Genomic DNA, 22853 nt, shown 5'->3' on the forward strand with positions numbered 1-22853 from the left:
ACTGTCCTTCAAGTGTATGCTCATATATTACATTCCCACTTTGCTTAATAACAATTTAGCTCTCTTTCTTCCCCCTCCCCCCATTTGCTTGTGGGCAGATGTAACACAGTGTCTTTGTTCACACATATTAGTAAAAAGAAAAGGAGTACTTGTGGCACCTTAGAGACTAACCAATTTATTTGAGCATAAGCTTTCGTGAGCTACAGCTCACTTCATCGGATGCATACTGTGGAAAATACAGAAGATGTTTTTATACACACAAACCATGAAAAAATGGGTGATTATCACTACAAAAGGTTTTCTCTCCCCCCACCCCACTCTCCTGCTGGTAATAGCTTATGTAAAGTGATCACTCTCCTTATAATGTGTATGATAATCGAACACATAAGCTTTTACCAGCAGGAGAGTGGGGTGGGGGGAGAGAAAACCTTTTGTAGTGATAATCATGCATTTTTTCATGGTTTGTGTGTATAAAAACATCTTCTGTATTTTCCACAGTATGCATCCGATGAAGTGAGCTGTAGCTCACGAAAGCTTATGCTCAAATAAATTGGTAAGTCTCTAAGGTGCCACAAGTACTCCTTTTCTTTTTGCGAATACAGACTAACACGGCTGTTACTCTGAAACCTGACATATTAGTAAGAATATAAAAATGTCAAAAATTAAATGGGCAAACAAGAGCCAAAATTCTATTTCAGGCAAATATACAGGCTTGAATATTATTAACACTCCTAACAGTGCACAATTTATGTGGCAATGTCAGAATTAGAGAGTCACTTTCTGCTGACAATGAACAAGAAACTCTTTTAAAATAAGGAAGACAGTATTATCCATAAAGATTGCTGCCTGTCTGTCTCTGCTTCACTGCAGAACTTCTGCCTAGAACCTCCCCCAACCTCTGTACTATGGGATTTAAAGAAACAGTGCACATAACTTGCATTAGCAGCAACACTGGCCGCTGCACATCTTGTCTGCCACTCATAACACTGAAAATGGTATGAAGATACATGGAGTACCAGTGGCCACTGCCTGGGTGATGAAAGGGCCACAGTTACAGCAGATAGGAAAGTCACTGACATTCCTCCAACACTGGTTTATGAAATAACACTGCTTGCATGCCCTTTGGGAGTCCTGTGAGACCCAAGAGTCCAGCCGCTCTCGCACTCCATTCTTCGGCTCCCAGTCCCACTCTGGCTATGTTCTACTGTAGCTCTGCAGCCATTATGTGCTGTGGCTCTGTTTAACCGGTGTCCAAGGTGGTGACCCTACAGACGGTTCTGTGGTGAAGGTGCCATTGCATTGTTTAGAGCATGAAGTATTACCTGCACCCATATATTTGCAATGTCAGACCTGTTGGCAAGAGCACCTTCCTTCTGCCACAGAATTACCAGACCATCTCCTGAGCCTGTAAATCTTGACACACTCACTGGTTCGGAATAAAATCAGACAGGTGAAATGTTACGATAATCAAAGACCGGGAACACTTCCCGCTCACTTCATAGTCACCTGAAGCGTGTGCCAAGTGAACAATATGTAAGTAGAGCCACCTTGAGCTTCCTGCTGGGAAACAGTTCAGCGTCTGCCTTTTCTAAGACTGGGATTCATAGGCTTCCTGCTAGGCGACCACTGAATTCTGTCTCCGAAGTTCATTTCAATCAGCTCAGGACTCTTCATTCTCACAACCAAGTGGCCTTGATGTACAGTACTGTTTTTGAATCGAGGAAGCACCAGCGTCATAACATTTAAAGAAGACCTGCAAAGGGGGAAACAATTGGGCTTTTTCCTTTTTTGGCATCTTTATGATGGATAAAAGCAGCCTGAAAAGTGAGCCTTTTGGTGAGGCAGAGGGGTTGCCTGCTTGCTTTTAAATTAGAAACATACAGGCTTGTCAAGCCTGTAAAATTCTATAACCTTTATCTATACTAAGGGAATTTTGAAAACATTTCCCATTATTGCTAATGCAAGTTCAGCTTCACTGGTGTTAGCAACAGCTGAAGAACCGAGTGTAAATGGGCTGCCAGCAGCCACTGGTATTTTACATGCTATATGGATTAGGTCTGGGCTGAGCCTGGTACCTCTTGATCCACCATGCTGCTTCCTTTCCAGCACCTCATGGAAGCTTTGCTAGGTGGCTACCCAATTTGTAGCTTGTGACGTTACTGACATAACCTGTCACCTGCTATATATTTGCAACAAATATTGTACAAAGGTTGTCATGTAAGGTGTCAATGGAAAGGTTATGATTTGCTGATTATGATTATGCTATCTGTATGGGTGTATCATCTCTGTAGTTGAAGTTATAAATATTGGCTATGTATGTGAATATCAATGTGCTTTGATTCTAAATACCCCCAGTGAAGCATTTGGTCAGCTTCTTAAGAAAGAACTATTCTCAGGCCTTGGCTACACTTGCAGATGTACAGCGCTGTGAGTTAAACCCGCCTTCATACAGCTGAGTAGGAAAAGACCTGCAGTCTGTCCACATTGGCAGCTGCCAGCGCACTGTCGTGGCCACATTTGCAGCACTAGCAGCGGCACTGGGAGCAGTGCATTATGGGCAGGTATCCCACAGAGCACCTCTTCCCATTCTGGCGTAGTGGGTTGTGTGAACGGGGCTTGGGGCATTCTGGGTCCTGTCCCAACGCCCCGTGATGCATCGCTTCGCATACCAGCAATCCCTGTGTTTCCGTCCACACTTGGAGCCATCTTTCAACTGTTTCTGTGCAGCACGATTTGTGTTCCGTTTCAGTCTGCGGGAAATGGAGCCCGAACTGCTGAGGAGTATGCTGACGAGTCTCGCCAGCACATCACGTTTGGCAGTCGAGCTATTAAGATCCAGAGTGACAATGAGGAGTCCGACGATGCTATCGAGTCGTGTAATGCGTACGACACGAGATTGGTTGTGGCATTCGCAGACATGCTCAGCACCATGGAATGCCGCTTTTGGGCTCGGGGAACAAGCACTGAGCGGTGGGATCACATAGTCATGCAATTCTGGGATGACGAGCAGTGGCTGCAGAACTTTCAGATGAGAAAAGACACTTTAGTGGGACTGTGTGAGGAGCTCGCCCCCACCCTGCGGCCCAGCGACACGAGATTGAGAGTTGCCCTGACGGTGGAGAAGCAGGTGACTATTGCCATCTGGAAGCCAGCAACTCCAGACAACTACTGATCGGTCGCTAACCAGTTTGGAGTGGGAAAGTCGACCGTTGGAGTCGTGTTGATGCAAGTTTCCAGAGCCATTAATCACATCCTGCTCAGAAGAACCGTGACTCTGGGTAACGTGCAGGACATTGTGGATGGCTTTGCACAAATGGGTTTCCCTAACTGTGGAGGGGCGATAGATGGCACGCATGTTCCAATTCTGGCTCCAGCCCACCTAACCTCCGAGTACGTTAATCGGAAGGGGTATTTCTCTATGGTTCTCCAGGCGCTTGTGGATCACCGTGGGTGTTTCATTGACATTAACACAGGCTAGCCCGGAAAGGTGCATAATGCACGCATCTTTTGAACACTGTCCTGTTCAGGAAGCTGCAGGGGGGACTTTTTTCCCAGAGCAGAAGATCACCATAGGGGAAGTCAAAATGCCCATTGTGATCCTTGGAGACCCTGCTTACCCTTTAATGCCGTGGTTCATGAAACCCTACACATGGAGCCTTGACAGCAGCAAGGAACGGTTCAACTACAGGCTGAGTCAGTGCTGAATGACTGTGGAGTGTGCTTTTGGCCGTTTAAAGTGCCGCTGGCGACCTCTGTATGGGAAGCTGGACTTGGCTGAACACAGCATCCCTCCGGTTATATCCGTGTGCTGTACCCTCCATAACATTTGTGAAGGGATGGGTGAAAGATTCACTCAGGCATGGAACTCAGAGTTTCAACACCTGGAGGCTGAATTTGCACAGTCAGAGAACAGGGCTATTAGAGGGGCCCAGCGTGGGGCTGCAAGGATTAGGGATACCTTGAGGGAGCAATTTGAGACTGAAAACCACCAGTAATGTCTGGTGCCCTGCACGGGAGTGAACTGCAGTGGCTTCAATGTTAGTAGGAATCTGTGTTTGCTAAGCTGATTGCAGTGCCTGTTTCTTTCCTGGGCTAAGGTATCTTTTACTTTATGCAATAATAAAGAATGTTTTCAAAGCCAAAAAATCCATTTATTGAAAAGAAACACAACTGCTTGGGAAACAGAAAGAGCAAGGGGGTGGGGTGGGGAATGGTTCAATCATAGATTTGCGTATGTCCTGTTATCATACTCAGCCTTCCTGTTTTGGAGTGCTGTGCAATGAGTGCTGCACTTCAGGATGGCTATAATTCAGGATGGGGGTTGAGTGCAGTGGGTAAAGGTCGTAGTTTTCAGGGCTGGGTGCTGAAACCACAGGTGTTGGAGGCAGCTGCTGGCAATAAGAACCCGGATGCTGGGAAAAGTGGGTTGGAGGTGACATGGGGGCACAAGGGAAAGAGTTTTGAGACAATGGCTGCAGGATGTGGGAGCAGGCACAGTAGTGCTCCGCCTATATGGCTACGAGCGCCTGGATGGAGTCTGCTTGGCGCTCCCTGATGCTTATCAGCCAATCCGTGCTTTGCCGCCGGAACTCCGTGCTTTGCCGCCAGTGCACTGCGTTTTCCTGGTGGATCCTGCTTTTGCTCTCCCTCCACTCCTGCGCTTTTTGATTCTCTTTAAGAGATTGCTGCATCACTTCTTGCAGCATGTCTTCTTTGCTTCTACGTGGCCTCTTCCTGAGTCTTTGCAGTCTCTCGGCTGGTGATAACACGGACGGCTGAGATCTCAAGGTTGCATCTGTAAAGTCAAAATGCAACACTTAACAGAGGCAGCATTGTTCACACCAGACAGAGTAATGATTCCCCTGAACTTAAGGAGGGCAAGCACAGTTTACACAATAGCATAATTTTCCCATCCCAAAGAGAGCGCACATAACCCACAGGAGCCCAAAATGGTGAGTAAGCACAGGGTCAAGGGGGACTGATTGTTTCAGGCTGTACTGTCCTCTGGGTTTCTGTGCCTTGGAGAGAGCCAACAGCCACAGGGGGCCCCTATACTGAACACTGTCCCCACATTTCCCCAGGAGTCCGTCCTGGAAGATATCTCGCTGCTGAGGGTGACCTGGGGAGCAAGGGAGGGTCTTCTACTGCAATGCGGCTTCCACCCTGGCCCATATGCAGCTTGCCTGTGTGCAGCAATGGTCTCCCTGCCCCTCGCGGCACAATGGCGCGGACACGTTAGCCTAACTGGGACAAGGACCACGGTGACTTTCTGAATAAACCTGTGCAAGCGCATTGCCCACATTCTGGATGAGACTTCTAAGAGATTACCGAGGTTGATTCCTGTGATGTGATAGACCACATCAATGCGCTATTCCGCATCTAGGCATGCATGCAGCCCTAACCCTCCTCGCCCAAAGAGCCCGCACCGAAAAAATTCCTTCCCGAAAAAAAAAGCCGCTTACCGGGAACCTGCTCTTCTGTTTGTCCTCCACGAAGTACCAGCTGCTGCGACTGGCTACCTTCCTCCTGGCTTGAGAACAGCTTCTGGCTACATGCCTCCAGGGATTCCAGGGTGTCTCCCTCCCCCCCAGCACCCTCACTCTCACTTTCCTCCTCCTCCTCCCGCACTGAAGTGTCCATGGTGGTGCTCAGAGTGGAGGTGGGGTTGCCCCCAAGTGTCACATCCAGCTCTTTGTAGAATTGGCAGGTCGCGGGGGGAGCACCCAAGCTGCTGTTTGCCTCGCGGGCTTTGCAGTAGGCACTCCGCAGCTCCTTCACTTTAATACTGCACTGCAGTGCGTCCCAGTCATGGCCCCTTTCCCTCATGCCCCTTGATAGCTGCCCAAAAGTATTGTAATTCCTACGGCTGGAGTGCAGCTGGGACTGGACAGCTTCCTCCCCACAAACACTGATGAGGTCCAACAACTCTCCATTGCTCCATACTGGGGCTTGCCTGGCGCATGGAGGCATGGTCACCTGGAAAGATTTGCTGACAGCACTCCACACCTGGCTGAGCAAACAGGAAGGTGATTTTCAAAATTCCCAGAGAATTTAAAGGGCGGGCCTGATGGTTGGTCTCCTGAGGCCAGGGCAATAGAGTTCGAACTGATGACCAGAGTGACTAGAACCAGCATTGTGGGATACTTCCTAATACTTCTGGAGGCCAATCAGAGCGCATTGGGCGGCCACACTGGCACCGCATGGCGCAACAAGCTGTATTCCTCTGGGGGAGGTGGAGTACCAGCAGCGCTGTAGCCGCGGAGACACAGCGCTGTACAAGCCTTGCCAGTGTGGACAGGGAGTGAGGTACAGTGCTCTGGGCGGCTTTATTGTGCTGTAACTCGCAAGTGTAGCCAAGGCCTCAGTAAGTGCCCAATCAAGAAACACTTGACTGACAACGATCTTGCTGCTGTGATCTTCCAAGGGCAGAGGATATAAAGGCCCTGAAAACTCCTCCATCTTGTCTTCAGTCCTGCTTCTGACCTCTGGAGGAACTTAGCTACAAACTGAAGCTCTGAACAAAGGACTGAATGACCCATCCCAGCTGTGGACGTACTCCAGAGTCTTAATTTGAACCTGCAATTTATTCCATCACTGCTACAAGCCTGAACCAAGAACTTTGCCATTACTGTATGTAATTGATTCCATTTAACCAATTCTACCTCTCATCTCTATCTTTTTCCATTTATGAATAAACTTTTAGATTCCAGATTCTAAAGGATTGGCAACAGTCTGATTTGTGGGTAAGATCTAACTTGTATATTGACCTAGGTCTGGGGCTTGGTCCTTTGGGATCTGGAGAACCTTTTTTCTTTTACTGGGATATTGGTTTTCATAACCATTTGTCCCCATAACGAGTGGCACTGGTGGTGATAGTGGGAAACTGGAGTGTCTAAGGAAATTGCTTGTGTGACTTACGGTTAGCCAGTGGGGTAAAACCGAAGTCTTCTCTCTTTGGCTGGTTTGGCTTGCCTTGGTGTAACTTGCCTTGGGCTGTAACTGCCCTGCTTTAAGCAATTTTTCCTGAATTGGTACTCTCAGTTGGGTCCCACCAAAGCCAGCATCGTTACAGAGCTGTTCCTCACATGAGCAATGACAATGATAGGCAGGTCAGCCTTTGGCATGTGGCTGTGGAGTGGGTGATCAAGTGAAAGTGAAGCTCTTCTAGCAGTGGGTCTCCCTGATGGCTGGAGGTCCGTTAGCTGATCTGTGGAGTAGTGTCAGGTAGGGAACAGGTGTCCAATGTGATGGGATGGGGCTCAGGGTGTGAGAGGGGCATCAGGTCTCTCCCAGTTGCTCTCTTCACACTCCAGACTGGAGGTGGGCTGCAGTGGCTACAGGACTCCAAAGCAGTCCTGCAGCAGCTTGGCCATCACTCCTCTCCTCCTCATGTACTTGCTAGGGTGACTGACCAGGCTAGGGTCACTGCCTGGTTGACTTTTCTGTTAGTCATGATGTTCTCATGACTTTCCATGGCTGCCAACACTCTGAGATTAGGTTTACAATTGTATTAGTAGCACTGAAGATTCCTCATGCTTCCACTCCTGGTATACAGATCCCAACCAACCCCTTCTGACCACTCCCTCCGGCGTTCTCTGGAGATTGCCCAAAACCTCACCTTGCTCCTCGCTGATGGGTATCTCTACCCAAGGGCATTCAGTGCATGCATAATGGATGGTCTATCAATTCTTTGGCTTTCATTATTACATTCTAAAATGCTGGAAGCCTAGTGCACTTCTCAGTATGCTAGTTCAGTGAACACCAAAACAAGCTCAATAATGGGGTCTCCATGTGCTCATAATGAGCTACCAGAGGGACCTGAACATTGGTATGGAGATTTGTTAATGCTAACACAGTTGCAGCCACCAGTACTCAACCCACTCTCTATTTCTCCATTTCTCCTGCTCCTTTACGTATGAGCTGAAAGAACACTCAGAGCTTATCAGGACAGGTAGTGAAGGCGGAGAGAATGCATGCAGCAACCCAGGGGAATAGAGAAAACTACTAAGAAGTGAAGAGGCAATAGAATGAGGAGAAGAAAAGACGAAGAAGAAGAAGAAGTGGTGAAGGAGCAATTGCTAAAGGAACGGAAAAGCTTAGTCACGAAGAGGCCAAAGAGAGGGAGGCAACAGCAGATGAAAAGAAAAAAAACAAGAAAAGGAAAAGGGATGGAAAAAAGACAAGGAAGAAATGGAAAAAGATAAGGGAAAACAAGGAGGAAACAAAATGCTGAGATTTTCACTATTTCACTTCAGCTCTGAAAAGTCACTTTCCCACATTTTGCTTAATCTCACCAGCAGACATGCCACACCAATAAATATTCAGGAGGGTAACAGAAGGCAAGGGCAAAATATTATAACTGATATAACTTGAGTCAAATGACTGCTCACTGAGTTTGAAACTAAGTTAACAGGGTAGCATTTGTTTCAGAGTAGCGGCTGTGTTAGTCTGTATCCGCAAAAAGAACAGGAGTACTTGTGGCACCTTAGCGACTAACAAATTTATTAGAGCGTAAGCTTTCGTGGGCTACAGCCCACTTCATCGGATGCATAGAATGGAACATATAGTAAGAAGAAATATATATACATACAGATAAGTTGGAAGTTGCCATACAAACTGACAGCTCTTCGGAGACAGACCAGTCCTCACTTACAGACAGCCCCCCAACCTGAAGCAAATACTCACCAGCAACCACACACCACACAATAAAAACCACTAACCCAGGAACCTATCCTTCACTTGAATAAATATTGAATAAACCTACCCTTCACTTGAATAAATAAACCTATCCTCCACTTGAATAAATATTTGGACAGAGTTGGCATCGGGCTTTGTTGCAACAAAGCCCGATGCCAACTCTGTCCAAATATTTATTCAAGTGACACCATCATAGGACCTAATCACATAAGTCACACCACCAGGGGCTCATTCACCTGCACATCTACCAATGTGACATATGCCATCATGTGCCAGCAATGCCCTTCTGCCATGTACATTGGCCAAAACAATAAATGGACACAAATCTGACATCAGGAATGGTAACATTCAAAAACCAGTAGGAGAACACCTCAACCTCTCTGACCACTCAGTAAAAGATTTAAGGATGGCAATTTTGCAACAGAAAAACTTCAAAAACAGACTCCAACGAGACACTGCTGAGCTTGAATTAATATGCAAACTAGATACCATTAACTTGGGTTTGAATAGAGACTGGGAGTGTCTGGGTCATTACACACATTGAATCTATTTCCCTACAGTTAAGTATCCTCACACCTTCTTGTCAACTGTCTAAATGGGCCATCTTGATTATCACTACAAAAGTATTTTTCTTCTGCTGATAATAACTCATCTTAACTAATTAGCCTCTCACAGTTTGTATGGCAACTTCCAACTTATCTGTATGTATATATATTTCTTTTTACTATATGTTCCATTCTATGCATGCGATGAAGTGAGCTGTAGCCCACAAAAGCTTATGCTCTAATAAATGTGTTAGTCTCTCAGGTGCCACAAGTACTCCTGTTCTTTTTGAAGGTAGCATTTGTTCTTTAATGTTGCTTGCCGAAACATCAGTACTTTCCACCAAAATTTCAAGTCCCATTCAGTTGTCATTTAATACGTTTTTCCTTATCTGATCTTTCTACTCCTCTAGTGTCATTTCTACTGTACTACTCACTGAAGTAAAACTTCATATGATGTCCTGACTCCCAATTGTGGTCATCAAAAATCCCCTTCACGTAGAAGGCGGCATTGTTAACCCTGGTATTCTAGCCAAATTTCAGCTCACATATTTACATTTTGCCTACCTAAATTCTCCCTCTAGCTTCTACTAGATACAATATTCGTCTTCACTATCTTTCGTAAACCACTGTGTTGCTATGCATCATTAAACAACTGATACGTTTCTCCCCAGAGACAGTTTCCCTTAGTTGGTGGGTGAGTTATCACTGTATATAGTGTGATTTGCAAAGAGCTCTAGGAACCCTTGGGATGGTAAATTAAATAAAATAGTTATCTTTATATAGCTCTTAACAAACTGGATATTTACTCTGTTTAAATGCATTTGACCAAGACCAATTTACTACAGTCATCTATAGGCTTGGTTTCATTAACAGCAGATTTCACTTCAGAGAGTGTATTCCTTTAAACAAGGTAAAATAGCTACCCACACCTGAAATGTGCATGTGTCAGTTTCACCGTAATGACACCTTCATGGCCTCCTTGTGGGTACCCCCACTTATGTCTCATGCCTCAAGCTGTCACCTTTTTCAGGGTGGGAACACGCATACCCTCTCCCTCTGGACTGGGGATTTAGGCTTCAATTCATCCTGTAACTCACCGATCACCTTAGCAAGTCTGAGTTTATTTCAACAATATATATATAATACAAATAAATAAAAGGAGGGAGTTTCTGAGTAAGTTTGGAGCTCTGATGTACTCTGCTTCTCCCCCACTCGCAATTTCAGTCTGACTAACTCAGTCAGCGTAGCACTGGGATATGCCAAATAAAGATACTTGAGCGATGAAGTCTGGAGTCAGACAGAATTCTTGGGACGCTGAGTTGAAAGAGGCCGCGGAGGGAACCCCAACATACTTGTGTAGAAATAATTTTCTTTTGCATTTCTTCCACATTTACTAGTCCAGACTGGAGAACTGGGGAACTCTTTATTTTAATGAAAGACTGTGCATGACTCAGTTTCCCCATTCACCTTATATTGTAGGCTAAAAAGAGAGAATGACTGAGCCAGCTAAGATAAGAGGGAGAACACCCAAAGAACCATTTACTATAAACAAGATAAGTTAGGAATGTAGAGATGAGGTAAAGGGTAAGTCAAGCGTGGACAATGATTGGTTCCTGCAAAGTAACCAAGCCAATCCAAAAATGTGTAATGCAATGTATAGGAAATGTAATGAGATGTGTTTATTCATATATATATAAAATTTTTATTTATAAATATATAGTTTTATATAGTTATATTATATGTATGTATGTGGCAGGATGTGTGCCGAGGGAGGCATTTGTCAGAATTGATCAGGTATCTGCTGGCTGTGGAACTTTATTGAGCTGAGTCCAGAACCACATACGGTGACTGGTGACATAGGGTGGTACTGGAGACATAGAAGGTCTGAATGAGGAAGGAGATAAATCTGTGGGAAGTTTCCCCTGATCACTATGAAAGTTCTACTCACTATGGACACTGGTAAACCCACATGGGTGTACAGCTCAATGTGAAAAACTGGGGGCTGAGGGAACTGTGTATGGCAATGCATACCGTCATGAAGAGGTGTGAGTGATCAAAATGAAATATGTCTCTGAGATTCAGCACCAGGTATACTATGGCACCGCCCATCAGGCCCACACTCGGAGCCCACAGTGACTACAAGGGGGCCCACAAATATGTTTGGCACCAGGGCCCACAAAAGGTTAATCCAGCCCTGGTCAGCTAGCATACTATCATATAAACTTTACAGCAAGAACTCATACCTCCAAGGCCCTGCAAATGTGGTTCTGCCAGCATCTATGTATTTTAATGCAGGACAATTATTTCTCATAAATATGGATACCAAGATATAACTGTTGACTTTGCAGTTAGATAAACTCCTCTCACAATAGATAAACCTGCATACGGTGGGCAGAGATAATTGAGAAACATGCAGAGCCTTAACATTTTATTCATTTTGTACAATAACTTCACAAACTATATGAAAAGGAATCACTTCCCCCTGCCGATGAAGTGTAATCATAACTGTGGTAGAATGTTTACTAGTGCACAGCAAAAACATACTGCAGTTTAGGACAGGAAGCAAAGAACACCATTATATGCAACTGAAACTCCATGGGAAAATACAAGGAGGTAAAACATAAGTATCCAAATTTGAATTTAGCCAGAACACCAAAGTCAATGGCTTTACGAACAGTACTATCAAATTTTTGAGAACTATGTGCATCAGACACTCCTTTTCAAGACAGACAAATACCAGGATATGTATTGCAAACCACATCTCTATACAGAACTGCAGCCAACCCTGCCAAAAGGAACAAATTAATTTGCCCATCCTCCAGGTATAACACATACCAGTGACATTTGCATACTCACACACTGAGTTAGTGTATCCACAAGGGGCTCCTGCAGAGAAAAGATCTCTCCCCATTTTCCAGCCCAAGTAATTCAGCTAAGCACTGGAGAGGGGGAAGAATCCCACATAGCAATCTGGATGGGGAGCAGCAGCAGAGCAATTAGGGGAACCATATAGTGGCAAATTCTCTGACCCTGACCTTTTCTGCACAATCTAGCCCCAACCTTCCAACCACTGTCTTCTTCATGTCTTGCATGACAGCATGCTGACAGCTCCATGAAAATGGGCTCCATGCTGTACAGGAGATGCCAAATACCCCCTGCTCAGTGGAAATACACCAGTTCCACTAAAAGAGGACCTTCCACACCTGCAGAAGACGGGATAAAATTCAACCTATACTGAAAAACACATTTGGTCCACACATGCTGTAGCAGGGACCAAAGTATAAAGGAGTTCTTGGGACAGTGTTTATCAGATCAGAATTCTGCAGTTTACGATTCAACATCTGTACTCAAACTGGATCCCGAAAGTAGAAACAAGGTTATTGCCGAGGGCAGCACGGACTAACAAAATGACATTCTGGCCCACACCTTCCAAGAAGGAGGTGATCTCTTTACAGGCAACTCAATAGAAATACTAACTTATGGTATCTGCTTATCATGCAGGACAGTCCAAGCTTCTGAGTTCTTTAAATGCTTATTCCAGCCCCTTCTCACTGGTTTTTTCAGGTCAATACATGTTTTAGTTTGCCATTAAGCTAACTCTAATTCGTGTCACCGCTTTAGGACACTTCCTTACACACTAAGCTTAAAATTTCCTCTCCACCTTTTCCGAAAGAAAATCTTTTCAACCAACTTTTCCATCTGCACCCAGAAAGGGACTGAATTCACTGGCTATTAAGCTTCCACCAACCCCCGCCAAACCAACACCCCCCCCTTTTATCTTTTCAAACCAAGAGGAAGCAAGCACATTAGATCTACTTACTGCTGCTGCTCTCTTTCCTGTAGAGGAGTCACTCTGTGCTGTGTTATGGAGATTCCTGTGTGAATGGCAGGCACTTCTCAGCCATGAAACCCCACACCACAAAGAGGCCTTTATTGCCTCGTACATGCCAGGAAAGAGTCAGCTCAACACTGCAGGGAGCAACGGAAAAAAAAATTAAGTCAACACTTTCCGGTTTTTTCCACCCCACAGGCCACTCCCTCGTCCCTTCCTACATGCTCCTCCTCCTCCATGCCCCCCCCCCCCCACCTTTCTGAGTGTGCGGAGAGCTTCTCTCTATCTTTTAAAGCACACAGCAGTCTATCCTGGAGGCGTTCAGATAGATCCAGGAGGGCAACATGCCAAAGGTGCTACCACAATACGAATAATGAACAATAATAACAGTAAGTCTGCATTATGAAAGATTAAGAGCCTCATAAACACAAAAAAGATTTTCACCTGAGCCCCCATAGCCTCTGTCCTTGTAGAGATTCTTCAAGTGCAGCTTCTATCATCCTTATCTAGGTTAATCTGCCTAGCACCATCTTCCAAGCCCTCCTCCCCAGCAACACCCACAGACCTCTCCATCACACTGTCACTGTGTCCGAAGATATGCACTTCTTACACCTATCTCAGGCCCTGTCTATACTGGCAAGTTTCTGCGCACTAAAGCAGCTTTCTGAGGTGTACACACCAACTCCCGAGATGTACACACTGCCAAGCCACTTAGTGCACAGAAACTGCACAGTTGGTACGCTCTAAAAAAACCCACCCCAATGAGGGGAGTACAAATTTCTGCGCCAGGGCTACAGCACCGCAGTGCCAGTGTAGACACCGTGGTCGATTACAGTGCTGCAATTGGCCTCTGGGAGGTATCCCACAAGGACTGTTCTCACCTCTCCGGTCATCGGTTTAAACTCTACTGCCCTGCCCTCAGGTGACCAACCATCAGCCCCATCTTGTAAATTCCTTGGAAATTTTGGAAGTCCCCTTCCTGTTTGCTCAGTGACCCATGCAGTGGTCTAAGCACATCTTTCCAGGTGGCCGTGCCTGCTCCATGCAGCAGGCAATCCTCCACTTGGAGCAATGCTGAGCTGCTCTACCTCATCAGCATTTGGGGAGAGGAGGCTGTCCAATCCTAGCTGCGCTCCAGCCATAGGAGCTGTGAGACCTACGGACAGATTTCACGATGCCTGACAGAAAGGGGCCATCACCGGGACATACTGCAGTGCAGGGTCAAAGTGAAGGAGCTGTGGAACGCCTACCACAAGGCGCGGGAGGCAAACTGCTGCTCCGGTGCTGCGCCCACGAGCTGCCAGTTCTACAAAGAGCTGGACATGATACTCTGTGGCAACCCCACCTCCACTGCGAAGACCACTGTGAATACTTCGGTGGCTCACGTGCCAGTTGAAAGTGGACTGAGCCAGGAGGAGGAAATCTTGGAGGAGGATGTGGAGTGGGGGACTCAGAGGATGACTCGGAGATCAGAGATGCATACAGCCAGCTCTTTTCTACCCCGGAGGAGGCTAGCCAGTCACTGCTGTCGGATGTTGGCGACGCGCAAACAGGAGAGAAGGCCCCTGGTAAGTGGATTTGATTTTGGGAATAGCTGAAGCGAGTTGGTGGGGGGAAGGAGGGTTGGAGAAAGCAGGCTTGTCTCCCACCGCATGCCTAGTCTGAGCGGCAGAACAGGCTGTTGATAGACTCCCTCACTTCACAGGAATCTCCCTCAGAGAGCTCCAGGAAACTCTTGTGGAGATACTGGGCAGAGCTGCTTTGTTTCTTGCCCCATTAATGGTAACTTTCCCACGCCACTGTGCCATCACAGGACTGGGGGGAGGGCAGAGAAGACCATTGCTGCACACAGGTGAGCTGCATAGGAGCCAGGGCGAAAGCCGCAGGCTTGGAGAAGACCCTCTCTTGAGTCCCTGCTCACCCTCAACAGTGAGATATCTTCCATAATGATCACATCCTGTGGAAAGCATGGGGACAGGAATGATTATGAGGCCCCCTCTACAGTGCTGGCTCCCCACAAGACACATGCCCAGTGTTCAGCAGGGTCTGGGAAAAGTGAGTTACCCTGCCCCTGTGGCTACTCACTCACTACTCATCTTGTGGCTCATGTGTGCTTGCCTGAGGTCAGCAAGTTAGTGACAGGTGTGTGAGTACTGGCGGTGTTTTAAATCACTGAATCAGTGTTCTGTGTTGCAAACAATACTGCTTCTGCAAAATGCTGCGTTTAAACTTCACAGAGATGACCTTGGGAGCCCAGCCTCCCTTTTTGCTATTGGCGGCTGAACGGCTGTGCAGAATTAGAAAGTGGCCACGAAGAACTAAGGAGGACTTTCTGGATGATGTTATGATGCACTTCACTGCCAAGAAACAGGAATTGAAGGAGTGGTAGGACAGCGAGAAGAGGGACCAAAAGGAGAACGCGGCATGCCAGAATGAAGCCACAGAGCGGCTCTTAAAGGTTATGGAGTGCCAAGCAGACACGCTCCAGGAGATACTTGCTCTTCAAACCGAGCAGATCTGTGCCTGCCCTCCCCTGCAGCCGCTGTCGCAAAACTCTTTCTCATGCTCCCTCCAGACACCCTCTTATCAATCACCTGGTTCCAGTCTATACCCGTGGCATTCCACTTCTCACCCCTCACAGTCCAACACTGCGGAATCCCACTACCCACAACACCCATCCCTCTGTAGTTTGGCCCTGCTGAAGCATAGTACCCACTGCATTGTACTCCAAAGGAGAAGGTTGGATATGATCCCTGGAAAAACACAAATCTTTAGCCATCCCAGGACCCCTTCTCCTCCTCCTCCTGGGACCTTCCCTTCCCCCATCCCCCTCACTGCTGATGGTTTTTTTCAGTTTGACTCTCTCCTCTGATTGTTGTTTTTTAATAAAAGAATTGTTGGTTTGAAAGCAATCTTCATTCTACTAAGTGAAAGCAAAAAGAGCCCTGCAAAGCAACATACAATTATGTTAAACGCACATATTGCATTGTCTGCACCAATCACCTCCTAGCATTACAAGCACCGCACTCCTGAGTATAGCAACAAATATCAGTGGCTTTGAGCTTCAAATTGCTGCCTCAAGGCATCCCTGATCCTTATGACCCTGCACTGCTCCCCTCTAATAGCCCCGGTCTCTGGCTGTTCAAACTTAGCCTCCAGGCGCTAAGCCTCAGAGGTTCAGCCCTGAGTAAAGCTTTCACCCTTCCCTTCACAAATATTATGGAGCGTACAGCACACAGCTATAAGCATAGGAATATCGTCATCGGCCAGGTCCAGCTTCCCGTAGAGGCACCGCCAGCGGGCTTTTAAAATGCCAAAAGCACAGTCGACAGTCATTCTGCACTTGTTCAGCCTGTTGATAAACTGCTCCTTGTTGCTGTCAAGTTGCTCTGTGTATGGCTTCATAAGCCACGGCATCAAGGGGTAGGCAGGGTCTCCCAGGATCAAAACGGGCATTTTGACTTCCCCTACGGTGATTTTCTGGTCTGGGAAGAAAGTCCCTGCTTCCAGTTTCCTGAACAGGCCAGTGTTCTGAAAGATGTGTGTGTCATGAACCTTTCCGGACCAGCCTGAGTTAATGTCTGTGAAACGCCCACGGTGATCCACAAGCGCCTGGAGAACCATAGAGAAATACCCCTTGCGATTAATGTACTTGGTGGCTAGGTGGCCTGGTGCCAGAATTGGAATATGCATGCCATCTATTGACCGCCCCCCCCACCCCCCCGTAGTTAGGGAAGCCCATTTGTACAAAGCCATCCACAATGTCACACATGTTGCCCAGAGTCACGGTCTTTCACAGCAGGATGAGATTAATGGCCCTGCAGACTTCTGTCACCACGAGTCCAGTGGTCAACTTTCCTACTCCAAACTGGTTAGCAACCGATCAGTAGCAGTCTGGAGTTGCCAGCTTCCAGATGGCAATAGCCACCCACTTCTCGAACAGCAGGGCAGCTCTCATTCCCATGTCCTTGTGCCGCAGGGTTGGGGCGAGCTCATCACACAGTCCCATGAACATGGCTTTCCTCATCTGAAAGTTCTGCAACCACTGTTTATCATCCAAGATGTGCATCATGATATGATCCCACCACTCAGTGCTTGTTTCCTGAGCCCAAAAGCGGTGTTCCACTGTAGTCAGCACCTCCGTGAATGCCACTAGCAATCTCATGTCGTAGCTAAGACGTGTGGTGAGATCAATGTTGCACTTCTCTTGCCTTTGTACTTTAAGGAATAACTCCACTGCCACTCATGACATGTTGGTCAGAGCAAGCAGCCAGTAGGTCAACAGTTCGGGATTCATTCCTGCAGCCCAAAGAAGCAGGGCACGTAATACAGAAACCGTTGAAAGATGGTGCCAAATGTGGACAGAAGCCCAGGGATTGCTGGGATGCGAAGCTATTCATCACAGGGCACTGAGAGAGGACCCAAGATGCTCTGCGACCCCCTCCGCCTTCCCACAACTCTTAGCGGCAGAAGAGGAAGAGATGCTCTGTGGGATAGCTGCCTAGAGTGCACCGCTCCGAATACCACTGCAAGTGCCACAAATGTGAACATGCTATTGCACAGGCAGCTGACAGTGTGAACACACAACAGTGGTTTCCTTTCAATGCTCGCTGAGCAGCGCTGTAACTCCCGGTGCTGTAGTTCTGCCAGTGCAGACATGCCCTCAGTATCAGTTAGTGAAAGTCAGTCAGTGGCACATCATCAAGGACAGAGTTTTGCGCTACATACTTCTCTTCAAGTGCACTCCGACAGCCCTGGCAGATTCAGTGAGATATAGCACTTGTCTATATGAACAATCAGTTTGCAGCAAGCTAGGGTGTGACTCTACCTCACACTAGCCAGCCATGCACTAACAATTTGTGTGGATTTTGCTGACATACATTAACAGTTTGTTAGTGAGCTTTGACTTAGTCCCATTTCAAAGAGGACTAGATCAAACCTAACAAACTATTAATGCATGTCAGCAGTGTCCTCATGGACAGTTAGGCCAGAGCTGGTTAGTATGGGGTAAAGTCACACCCAGCTTGCTGCAAACTAAGGCCAGGTGTACATTTCAAACTTACATCAATATAACTACATCGCTCAGGGGTGTGAAAAAATCCACATCCCTGAGCAGCACAGTGATACCTACCTAACCCCTGGGATGGACTGTGCTACGTCAACAGGAGAGATTCTCCTGTCGACGTAGTTACCACCTCTCACGGAGGTGGATTAACTACGCCGATGGGAGAACCTCTCCCATCTGCGCACTACCATCTTCACTAAACCGCTACAGCAGCTTTAAGTGCAGAGCTGCCCTTAATGTTCATGTAGACAAGCCTACGTTGTTTTTACCCAAGACTCCTGGTGTAAGAACCTGCAAGGCTAGAATCTCAGACCATGGGTTTTCTGGGCTACTGATGCCTCCACATCACCACTAGAGGCTTGGGCTAGGTGTGCTTGGGAGGACCCCACAAAACTAGACTTAGCAGGAAGTACTTTCCCCAAAGGACCTGACTGGCAGCCCCTGATAGCCACCGGGTGGGCTGATACCAGTATATAAAACCAGGAAGCGATGATGGGGAGCAGTCTGAGCAACCTCCCTGCTTCTACTTCAGACCCTGCTAGCAATAGATCCTAGACTCCAGTTTCCGACCCTCGTTCATCCTTGGCCTCACTATTTGGTTGCTGTCAGTAACCTGACACCCAACCCCAGTAACCTGACCCTGCCTGCCTCCTGACACCTGACTCTTGGTCTGCCCTGTCTCTGACTGACCTCCTGGCATCTGACCAAACCCAACTCCTCCACTAGGTCAGACTGCCCATGCCCCAGTCATGACAACTGACTTCTATTCTCAGCTCTGCCACTGACTGTATGTGACCATGGACAAGTCAGACCAAAATTTTGAAGAGTGAGCTTTAGGTTCCTTGGTTTTAGGACGAGATGCTTTGAGTGTAGTTTTCAGAGTTGTTGAGCCCCCATAGACCCAGTTAAAGGCAATGGGAGCTGTATGTTGTTCAACATCTCTGAAAAAAAATCAGGACTTAGGTGTTTCAACTAGGGCATCCAAAAACTCCAGGCACTCCAAATGAGAGGTTACTTCTGAAAATGTTGGCTTAATTCTGTCTGTTACAGTTTTTCCCATCTGTAAAATGTGGTTGTGACGCATAGCTAGAAAGGGTTAAACATTCTGCAAAATAAATAACCCACAGAAGACATATGGGGAGATGTTTGTGATTTTGTGTATTTACATACATATAAGTACGGTCCACAATGTAATCAACAGTCCCTGTCTATGCTGTATTCTGATAATTCAGAGGTCAAAAGAAGTTCCTATCATTTAAATGAATTGTAAACATGGGATATCATGGTATTCATCTCTCTCTGAAATGTACTGTGAATGGTGGAGGAACAAGCAAATAGCCTTATGTTAATGGACCTCCTTCAAAGTCATCCTAATTACCTTTTGTTCCCTGAGGAATTCCAACTTGTCAAAAGACATGAAATTGTATAAAGGATCCTTGGGTCCTGATTCTGTCATCTCAGATCTGTTTAGGCTTTGTCAGGGGAAGTTTGAGTCGCAAGTCTGAGGTCCCACTTATGCTGGTAAACCCCGAATATGAGATTTGGACATATGAAATATGACCTATGAACTGAATTCTAAAGGAACTCTTTGCAACCACAAAGCTCACCATCTCTGCCCCTAAATGAATTGAACTCATGTCTGTATGTATATTGATCTTTTAACCATACTCTCTCTTTTGTTTTTTAATACATTTTAGTTTAGTTAATAAGAATTGGCTGTAGCGTGTATTTGGGTAAGATCTGGAATATTCAATAACCTGGGAGATAATATGTCCAATCCTTTGGGATTGGGATAGAACCTTTTCTTTTCTATGATGAAACAAGATTTACAGAAATTTTCATATCTGAAAATATGAGTACCTGGATGGAGGCCTGAGGCTGGATCATTTTAAGGGAACTGTGTTGTTTCGACTTCTGAGTAACCAGTGAGGTAATAAAGAAGCTGTTTTATGCTGGCTTGGTAAATCTAGGTATTGGAATATCCACCAGCTTTATAAGGATTGCCTGCCCCATTCTTTGCAGTTCACCCTAACTGAGTGACCACAGCTGGCCCGCACTAGGACCCCGGTCACAGTGGCATAGTTGTGCTTGGACACACATTACCACAGGTTAATTGGGTTTTTGGATCAGAACCCCATGCTTGTCAAAATTTAATTTTGATATTGGAGAGATTAAGGGTTAAAAATCAGTTACAGTGAGTGACTCATGATCAAGATCCTGACAGAAAAAGCCTGGAAGAATTGTGCTCACAGAGGGGGTTGTCTTTTAAGAAAAAGGCCCCAGAGCAGGTACTGAAAAATCTGTTAATTGCCAGCGATAAGGAAGCAGACCCAGCGAAAATGCTTGCAATAAGAAACCAGCTGCTAGAACTTGAACAAAAGCAAAAAATAGCTGATATGGAAGGAGAAGCTACTGAAAGAGAACACCTGTGTTTTGAATATCAACAAATAATAGCATATATTTGATTGCAGGAACTAGAAGCTAAGGCAAAAGTGGACAGACTTAAGCTCCAACTCAAAAGAATAAAGGAACAACAGGAACTGAATCATCCTGAAAATCCAGCTCCTCTCAACAACAAAGATGGGGATAGAATCTATTCAGTTTGCAAGAACGTTGGTATGTTGTTTGACTCTAAGCAGTTGACTGTGTGTGACCAAATTTACCCCAACACTGCCACCTTTTATGTAAATGCTTTTACTGTGAGGTCAGGTGAAGGTAACCCCATAACTTGTGCAGAGAATGTAAAAATCAATGGTAAAAGCTGTTCAGGGAACATTACAGCTTCTAACATCACTCTTGTTACAGCAGATCTTGTCAAAGAGGAATATTATTTACCAAATAAGATTGTGAATATTCGCAAAAAGAAAAGGAGTACTTGTGGCACCTTAGAGACTAACCAATTTATTTGAGCATGAGCTTTCGTGAGCTACAGCTCACTTCATCGGATGCATACCGTGGAAACTGCAGCAGACTTTATATACACACAGAGATCATAAAACAATACCTCCTCCCACCCCACTGTCCTGCTGGTAATAGCTTATCTAAAGTGATCATCAAGTTGGGCCATTTCCAGCACAAATCCAGGTTTTCTCACCCTCCACCCCCCCACACACAAACTCACTCTCCTACTGGTTATAGCCCATCCAAAGTGACAACATGTGCATGATAATCAAGGTGGGCCATTTCCTGCACAAATCCAGGTTCTCTCACCCCGCCAACCCCCTCCAAAACACACACACACAAACTCACTCTCCTGCTGGCAATAGCTCATCCAAACTGACCACTCTCCAAGTTTAAATCCAAGTTTAACCAGAACGTCCGGGGGGGGGGGTAGGAAAAAACAAGGGGAAATAGGCTACCTTGCATAATGACTTAGCCACTCCCAGTCTCTATTTAAGCCTAAATTAATAGTATCCAATTTGCAAATGAATTCCAATTCAGCAGTTTCTCGCTGGAGTCTGGATTTGAAGTTTTTTTGTTTTAAGATAGCGACCTTCATGTCTGTGATTGCGTGACCAGAGAGATTGAAGTGTTCTCCGACTAGTTTATGAATGTTATAATTCTTGACATCTGATTTGTGTCCATTTATTCTTTTACGTAGAGACTGTCCAGTTTGACCAATGTAAATGGCAGAGGGGCACTGCTGGCACATGATGGCATATATCACATTGGTGGATGTGCAGGTGAACAAGCCTCTGATAGTGTGGCTGATGTTATTAGGCCCTGTGATGGTATCCCCTGAATAGATATGTGGGCACAGTTAGCAACGGGCTTTGTTGCAAGGATAAGTTCCTGGGTTAGTGGTTCTGTTGTGTGGTATGTGGTTGTTGGTGAGTATTTGCTTCAGGTTGCGGGGCTGTCTGTAGGCAAGGTTTGTGAGAGTGTTGGGTCATCCTTTAGGATAGGTTGTAGGTCCTTAATAATGCGTTGGAGGGGTTTTAGTTGGGGGCTGAAGGTGACGGTTAGTGGCGTTCTGTTATTTTCTTTGTTAGGCCTGTCCTGTAGTAGGTAACTTCTGGGAACTCTTCTGGCTCTATCAATCTGTTTCTTCACTTCCGCAGGTGGGTATTGCAGTTGTAAGAAAGCTTGACAGAGATCTTGTAGGTGTTTGTCTCTGTCTGAGGGGTTGGAGCAAATGCGGTTGTATCGCAGAGCTTGGCTGTAGACGATGGATCGTCAGAGGGTAATGGCTTGTAGAAAGTGGTGTTGGAGAGCTGCCGAGCAGCCTCTTGTTCATATTCCGACCTATTCATGATGACAACAGCACTTCCTTTGTCAGCCTTTTTTGATTATGATGTCAGAGTTGTTTCTGAGGCTGTGGATGGCATTGCGTTCCGCATGGCTGAGGTTATGGGGCAAGTGATGCTGCTTTTCCACAATTTCAGCCCGTGCACGTCGGCGGAAGCACTCTATGTAGAAGTCCAGTCTGCTGTTTCGACCTTCAGGAAGAGTCCACCTAGAATCCTTCTTTCTGTAGTGTTGGTAGGGAGGCCTCTGTGGATTAGTATGTTGTTCAGAGGTATTTTGGAAATATTCCTTGAGTCGGAGACGTCGAAAATAGGATTCTAGGTCACCACAGAACTGTATCATGTTTGTGGGGGTGGAGGGGCAGAAGGAGAGGCCCCGAGATAGGACAGCTGCTTCTGCTGGGCTGAGAGTATAGTTGGATAGGTTAACAATATTGCTAGGTGGGTTGAGGGAACCATTGCTGTGG

General features: G+C 46.3%; 1 protein-coding gene across 2 annotated transcripts in view; it reads right to left on the reverse strand.

Moving 5' to 3' along the window:
- Positions 1–22853, reverse strand: part of B4GALT4 (beta-1,4-galactosyltransferase 4) — a 103057-nt gene that overhangs the window by 50518 nt on the left and 29686 nt on the right. For both annotated transcript variants that reach the window (XM_078848326.1, XM_078848327.1), the window contains exon 2: positions 13063–13211. The gene's annotated coding sequence lies outside the window, so the exon portion shown is untranslated. The remainder of the gene's footprint in view (positions 1–13062; positions 13212–22853) is intronic.

Source organism: Lepidochelys kempii, chromosome 1, assembly GCF_965140285.1.
Source record: "Lepidochelys kempii isolate rLepKem1 chromosome 1, rLepKem1.hap1, whole genome shotgun sequence".
NCBI lineage: Eukaryota > Metazoa > Chordata > Testudines > Cheloniidae > Lepidochelys > Lepidochelys kempii.